Raw genomic sequence first — 7,083 nt, 5'->3', positions numbered from 1 at the left:
AGAGTTCCCCAAGAATCCAGTATCAGAGTCTCTGTTGCTTCGCTCGGTCTTTCATTGGAATCTAGGTCCCTGTGTGTGCATGCAGCAAGAATTGGAGTCACTGGCTCTTAGTGTGAATGCACAGGGAATAAGGAATTTCAGGCGCAGATGACAAGAAACACAGTCAAGTCACTGGTGCTTGTTACTGCCTCCTACCCTGAGAATCGGTGTCCTGGGGCCTGTGCTGTGTGGGACAAGTTCCTGGTGTTCACGAATTAGCTCCCAGGCCAAGGCTCCTGCAGCCCCTGCTGCGTGGGACAAGTTCCCGGTGTTTGCCTGCTTCCAGGCTAAGGCTCCTGTAGCAGCACTGAGGCTGGGCAAGGAGTGGGTCTATCAGTTACTATGGCGCTGCCTGTGAGCCTGCAGGGAGGGGGATGTGTTCTGTTACTCACAGAGATCTATCGCGGGGATGTCTGGATTCTTGGTGTCCCTGGGTCTGTAGCTGTGGTCTCAGGTTCTCTGTCCCCAGTGGCTGCAGGGTCCTGGTGTGCATCTGAGACCAGACCAGGTGGCTCTGAGGCCAGGATCCTAGTCTCAAGTAGCCCTGTTTCTCAAGATGGCATGGTCACTGTGCCCACTCTGGCCGCCCAGGAGTGTCCGCCCTGGAAGTGGGGCTCCTCTGTCTAAGACAGTCTGGTTTAGCAGCCCCTTAGAAGACCTGTAGAATCTAGCTGTCCCTAGCTCATACACACACACACCACACACGTCCACACACTCTTCTATCACTCTCTTGCTGTCTCACACTCTCTCCCTCCCTACCTTCCTGCTGGTCAACATCTTCCGTATTGGTTAGGTATAAAGAATTATGATCCCAGCCCTGGCCGAGTGGCTCAGTTGGTTGGAGGGTCAGCAAAAGATTGTTTGTTCGATTCGGTGTCAGGACAAATACTTATAGGTTGCAGGTTTGATCCCCGGTCAGGACGTGTACGGAAGGCATCTGAGGGATGTTTCTCTCTGTCTCTCCCTCCCTCTCTTCTTCTCTGTCTAAAAATCAATTAATACATATCTTAGGGTAAGGATTAAGAGAAAATATAATCACAATTCAGGCTGCTTTGTGGTCTGGCAAACTTCTCTGTCTCCTGGAACTCCAATGCCCACAAAAAATAAGTGTCTCTGGGTAAATAATGTCACGGGACATTACAACTGTCAGAGGACACGCACCAGGCCATACGGATCTGGACACCCCTGGTGCTTAGCAGGGGGCTCTGGATGCACAGGCCCTTTGTCGGGGTGGGCTGGCTTGAACAGAAATGTAGCCAGAATCACTGCAGAGCTCATGATGCTTAAGAGCTGTGAGGAGAACAATGCCCGCTTCATTTTTCAGTGGCAGCCTGTGTTTTCCCGTTTACCTATGAAGGCAAGACGTATTTTGATTGCACTCAACAGGACTCTTTTTACCGTTGGTGCTCTCTAGACGAAAAATATTCAGGGATATGGAAATATTGCACAAAGGATGGTAAGCATGCTGCTTTTCCTCAGGTGAGGAGCATGTGGGGGATTTCCATAATTGACTCCCAGGTGGAAGCTCAATCATCTCCTCACCCAGCCCCCGGTGTTCCATTCACACCCCCTTTCTCTTGCTAAGACTAACATAACCTCACCACAGCTAATTTTCACACCGTTTTGTTCTGCTTTTTAGACCGTGCCCTCTGCTTTTTCCCCTTTAACTATAAGAACAAATTGTATCACACTTGCACAACAAATGGGAGTTTCATTAAAAAGTCGTGGTGCTCAATCACTGCAAACTACGACAAGGATGGAGCTTGGAAGAACTGCTTCGACTAGTAACACAGGGTAAGAGCGTCTGGGGAGGAAGAGAAAAGACAGGGATGAGTAGGGAAGGACAGAGCTGGTTAGAGAGATGGAGTCAGGTGATGCAGAGAGGATGGAGGAGAAGTTGAGGGGTGGGGGAAGGGAAATGGGGAGAGGAGGAAGGGTGAGGAGCAGAGGTTTGGACAGGAAAGAAAAGGGAGAAAAAGTGAATAGAGTAAAATACAAAGACAGAATGCAAACAATGGAGAGAAGAGCGTTAGAAAAGGAAGAAGAAACAGAGTTTGCAGATAAGACATGGAAAGAAGGATTGGGGAGGATTAGGGGTAAGGGAAGGTAGAGGGAGAGAAGGCAGGAGAGGAAGAGAGAGTACAATGCACAGTCTTTTGAGGGAGTGTGAGAGAGCAGGAATAGCGCCTGGGGAGAGCAGGGAGAAATGGAGAAAAGAAACACTCCAGGGGGCTGATTGGAAGAAATCAGTAGAACTCATTCACTTTGACATCAAGAATGTGTTTCATGTCTGTAGTGTGACTCTACTCACAGCCATGGATTCAGTCAGGCCTTTGAACCCAAAGCACAGAAAGTCAAGACATCCCAAGCATGGAGGGAATACTCTGAGTGACAGAGGTGACATCCTTTCCTGAAACTTGAGTGCCCCTCGCCTGGCAATAAACCGCTTTCTCTGCAGGTGTGACTTTGTTGTCCTTTCCCGAAAGAAACCATCTTTCAGGTGTGAGGCGATCTGCATGATCAGCTGGATCACACAGGGTTTTCACATCTGGCCCTCTCCTCCTCCAGACCCTGAAGCATCAGCACACATCATAGCTGTCCTTTCTGTGGGCTTGATTGAATGGCAAAGGTGTGGGGAGGCCGCTGGTGCAGGAGGGGCCCTGAGGCCAGAGAGGGCTGGTGCCTGCCACAGACAGTTTGTCTTTTCTGACTTCACTAAAATGTTATTTCTTTCTGGAGATATTCTCTGACTCCTCAAGTAGAAGGATGTCTGGTCATGTTCTCCCAGCCTTTCACTCTCTACTTGCAACTCAACTGCCCATTTCCCTGGGGGACTCTAATCTTTGGGAAGACAAGACGGACTGTGTTGTTTGTCCTGGCATTGGTCCTAAGTGTAGAACCTGACCCATACTTGCCCTCAGACATTTTTCAAAAGGAATATATTGTAGAAAAAGTCTTTCAGTAAATACTTGGGTTTGAATAAGGCACAAATTCACAGGTGCCAGAAATAAAGGACCTGGAAGCCGGAGCCAAACCTGTGTTCTGGGGCCTTAGCAGCCCAGGGAGAGATATAACAGTGGATGTGGGAGTTTTAGTCACTAGTGTGGTCACCACTCGTGGCCTATATAATGTTGGGGTTAGTAATTGAGACTATAACTTAAAAGGGATCCATCGTAAGGGCTATCCAGTTAAGGAACTTAGAAAATCTCTTGTGTTCCCAGAGAAGCAAGAAAGAAGTTTGTCACTGTAAATGGATTATAAGGAAACATTTATCCAAGAACATATACTAAGTATCAGTAAGAACAGCAGATCTGTGCCATCTGACCTACGCCCGCCGCCCCCATGCCCACCACCCACCCTTGCTCTGTATGAGGAAAATAACTATGAGTGGGCAGAGCCAAAAAGATAGGTTCCCCTTCTTCAGTCTCCCAGTCAAGGACTATAGGTAGCATCACTTCCAGGGGAAAGGCTGCCAGCATTACTCCACCCCGCAGGTCCATGTGTCAGAGGGTAATTTCAGGGCGGTGTGATTGACAGGTTAGGGACTTTTCCCTCCACCCAGATGTCACTCATTGGTTCCAGGTTCCACCCAGCGATAACAGGCTCAGAATACTGGGCTCTCTGTCACTTTGGCCCCAGCTTGTTTGTAGTGAAGATTTTCCATGTTGGGAGAAGCAAGCCATGAAGGCCAGTGTCTACTAACCCCTGCCCAGTGCTCTGTGTTTAAAGCTGAGGGGGCCTTCTGAGAAAAGGCCTCCACTGTCCTTGCCTCCAGTTCTCAAGCTGTGGCTCAGAGACACAGATAAGAACAGAGCTTTGCCTGGCCGGTGTGGCTCAGAGATTGAGTGGTGACCCATGCTACAGGAGGTCACCGGGTCCATTCTCAGTCAGGGCACATGCCTGGGTTTCAGGTTCTATCCCCAGCAGAGGGCGTGCAGGAGACAGCTGATCGATGTAGATGTTTCTCTCTCATCGATGTTCTATCTCTCTTCTTCTCCCTTCCTCTCTCTCTCTAAAAATAAAAAAAAACCAATAAAAACACGTTAAGAAGTGGTGAGGGAGTGGTGAGGGAGTGGTGGGGGAGATGGGGTCTTAATATAAGGTGACGAGAAGATTTAGCTTTGGATGGTGGGCACATGGTGCAATACACAGATCTTGTAACATAGGAACCCACACCTAAAACCTATATGTCATGTTGACCAATGTCACCCCAATCAATCTAATCCAATAATAAACAAACAGGGTAATTGACCATACCTTTGCTACACCTCCCATTGGCTAATGAGTGAGATATGCAACAAAGATGGCGGTTAATTTGCATATGTAGGTGCGAAGCGGAGCAGCGAAGGCGCTGAAGGCGGCTCTGGCCTGAGCAAAGGCCTGGGTCCCGGGTGCCGGAGGGAAACCGGTGCTGGCAGCCAGGGGAAGGGAAAGCCTATTGCACGAATCTTTTCGTGCAACAGGCCTCTAGTTTAATAAATAAATATAAATAAATATTAAAAAAAAAACAAAGAGCTTCAACGTTCTTCCCTAGAAAGTGACTTTATTTGGAACAGAATGTGTGGAGGGAGTTCACGGCAAAGGGCAGTCTTGTTAACAATGGAGATGGTGGTGGTCACCAATGCAGAGGAGTCGGGTGGCTCCATGACAAGCTAACCCCCAGGCTAGCTGTTGAACTAGGGAGAACTAGGAAAAGCGACAGCTAATAGGATTCCTCCTGCGGTCAGAACTAACCTCCAAGCCAGCCTCAGAAACAACCCATGACTGAATTAAAAATAAATCTATTTTTATAGTTTAAAGTATTACAGATGTCCCATTTCAGCTCCCACCCCATTATCACCCCCTCCTCCCCACTCCTGTCCCCTGGCCTTCACCCTACTATTGTCTGTGTCCATAGGTTATGCATATGTACATATAAGTTCTTTGGTTGATCTCTTCCCTCTCTCCCTTTCCTCTGAGGATCCTCCATGACTCTGGATCTATTTTGTTTGTCAGTTTTTTTTGTTCATTAGATTCCACATATGAGTGAGCTTATGTGATACTTGTTGTTCTTTGGCTGACTTATTTCACTTAGTATACTACTCTCCAGTTTTCTCCATGCTGTCCCAAAGGGTAAGATATTTTTATTTTTTGTAGTTGCATAGTATTCCATGGTATAAATGTACCCCGGCTTTTTCTTTTTCTTTTTTAAAAATTTATTTTATTGTATTTTTACAGAGAGGAAGGGAGAGGGACAGAGTCAGAAACATTAATGAGAGAGAAACATCGATCAGCTGCCTCCTGCACAGCCCCCACTGGGGATTTGTACGCAACCAAGGCACATGCCCTTGACCGGAATCAAACCTGGGACCCTTCAGTCTGCAGGCCGACGCTCCATCCACTGAGACAAACTGGTTAGGGCTGTACCATGGCTTTTTCATCCAATCATCTACTGATGGGCACTTGGGATGTTTCCAGACCTTAGCTATCATAAATTGTGCTGCTATGAACATAGGGGTGCATACATTCTTTCTGATTGGTATTTCTAATTTCTTGGGATATATTCCTAGAAGTGGGATCACTGGGCTAAATGGGAGTTCCATTTTTAATTTTTTGAGGAAACTCCATACTGCTTTCCACAGTGGCTGCACCAGTCTGTATTCCCACCAGCAGTGTACTAGGGTTCTCTTTTCTCCACATCCTTGCCAGCACTTGTCATTTATTGATATGTTGATGGTAGCCATTCTGATAGGTGTGAGATGATACCTCATTATCATTTTAATTTGCTGTTTTGAGAAGAAATAGAGAGAAACATAGGCATACAGAATTAAAATGGCAATAAATGAGTACCTATCAATGGTAAGCTTAAATGTAAATGGATTAAATACCACAATCAAAAGACATATTGTAGCTGAATGGATACAAAATCAGGACCCAACTATATGTGGTTTACAAGAGACCCACCTCAGAACAAACGACCCACAGAAAATGAGAGGGAGAGAGTGAGAAATATTGATGTGAGAAACATTTATTCCGTCCTATACACACCCCTCTTGGGGATCAAACTCACCACCTGGGTAGGTGCCCTGTGACCTTTTAGTGTATGGGATGATGCTCCACCAACTGAGCCACACTAAGCAAGGCAAGAAATTTCTGTTGTTTTATTTAATCCTCACCTGTGGAGTGATGATATTTTTACCATTGATTTTTAGAGAGAGTGGATGATAGGGGAAAAGAGAGAGAGAGAAACATTGGTGTGAGCGCGACACAATTGGTTGCCCTCCTATGTGCGCCTATGTGCGCCTCAACTGGGGGCAGGGATCAGAACAATGCTCTAACCACTGAACAATGCTGGCCAGGACAGAAATTTCCGTTTCTTAAAAAATATGTTTTTATTTCAGAGAGGAAGGTAGATGGAGAGAAACATCAATGATGACAATCATTGATTAGCTGCCTCCTGCACCCCACCGCCACTGGGGATGGAGCCTACAACCCTGGCATGTTCCCTGGCTGGGAATGGAATCTGGTTCATAGGTCGACACTCAACCACTAAGCCACACAATTCGGGCTGGTTTTAACAAGAGAACCATTCTCCTGAATAATGATGTTGACCGGGAAGTGAGCATACACAAACCTCATCCTATATAATAAAGAGGTAATATGCAAACTAACCCTTGTGCCCTCAGAGATAGCTGCCTATGACCAGGCTGGCAGGGGGATTAGTGAGGGATGACCAAACGACTAAACAAGCAGGCTGTGCGGAGTGACCAGGCTGGCAGGGGGGCCAGGAGGGGTGACCAGGTGTGTAGGGGATGCAGTTAGGGGTGACTAGGGCTGCTGAGAGGTGCAGTTGGGGTTGACCAGGCCAGCGGGGGGGGAGGGGCATTTGGGAGCGACCACGCCAGCGGGGAGATGCAGTAAGAGTTGACCATGCCAGCGGTGGGGTAGTCAGGGGTGACTAGGCCAGCTGGGGCAGGGGTGCAGTTGGGGGTGACCAGGCTGGCAGCGGGGTCAGTTGGGGGTGATTAGGCTGGCAGGGTGGACAGGGATGGGTGACTAGGCTGC

This window comes from Myotis brandtii, unplaced genomic scaffold (assembly GCF_000412655.1).
Source record: "Myotis brandtii unplaced genomic scaffold, ASM41265v1 scaffold396, whole genome shotgun sequence".
Taxonomy (NCBI): Eukaryota; Metazoa; Chordata; class Mammalia; order Chiroptera; family Vespertilionidae; genus Myotis; species Myotis brandtii.
Note: the sequence above shows the minus strand (reverse complement) of the source record.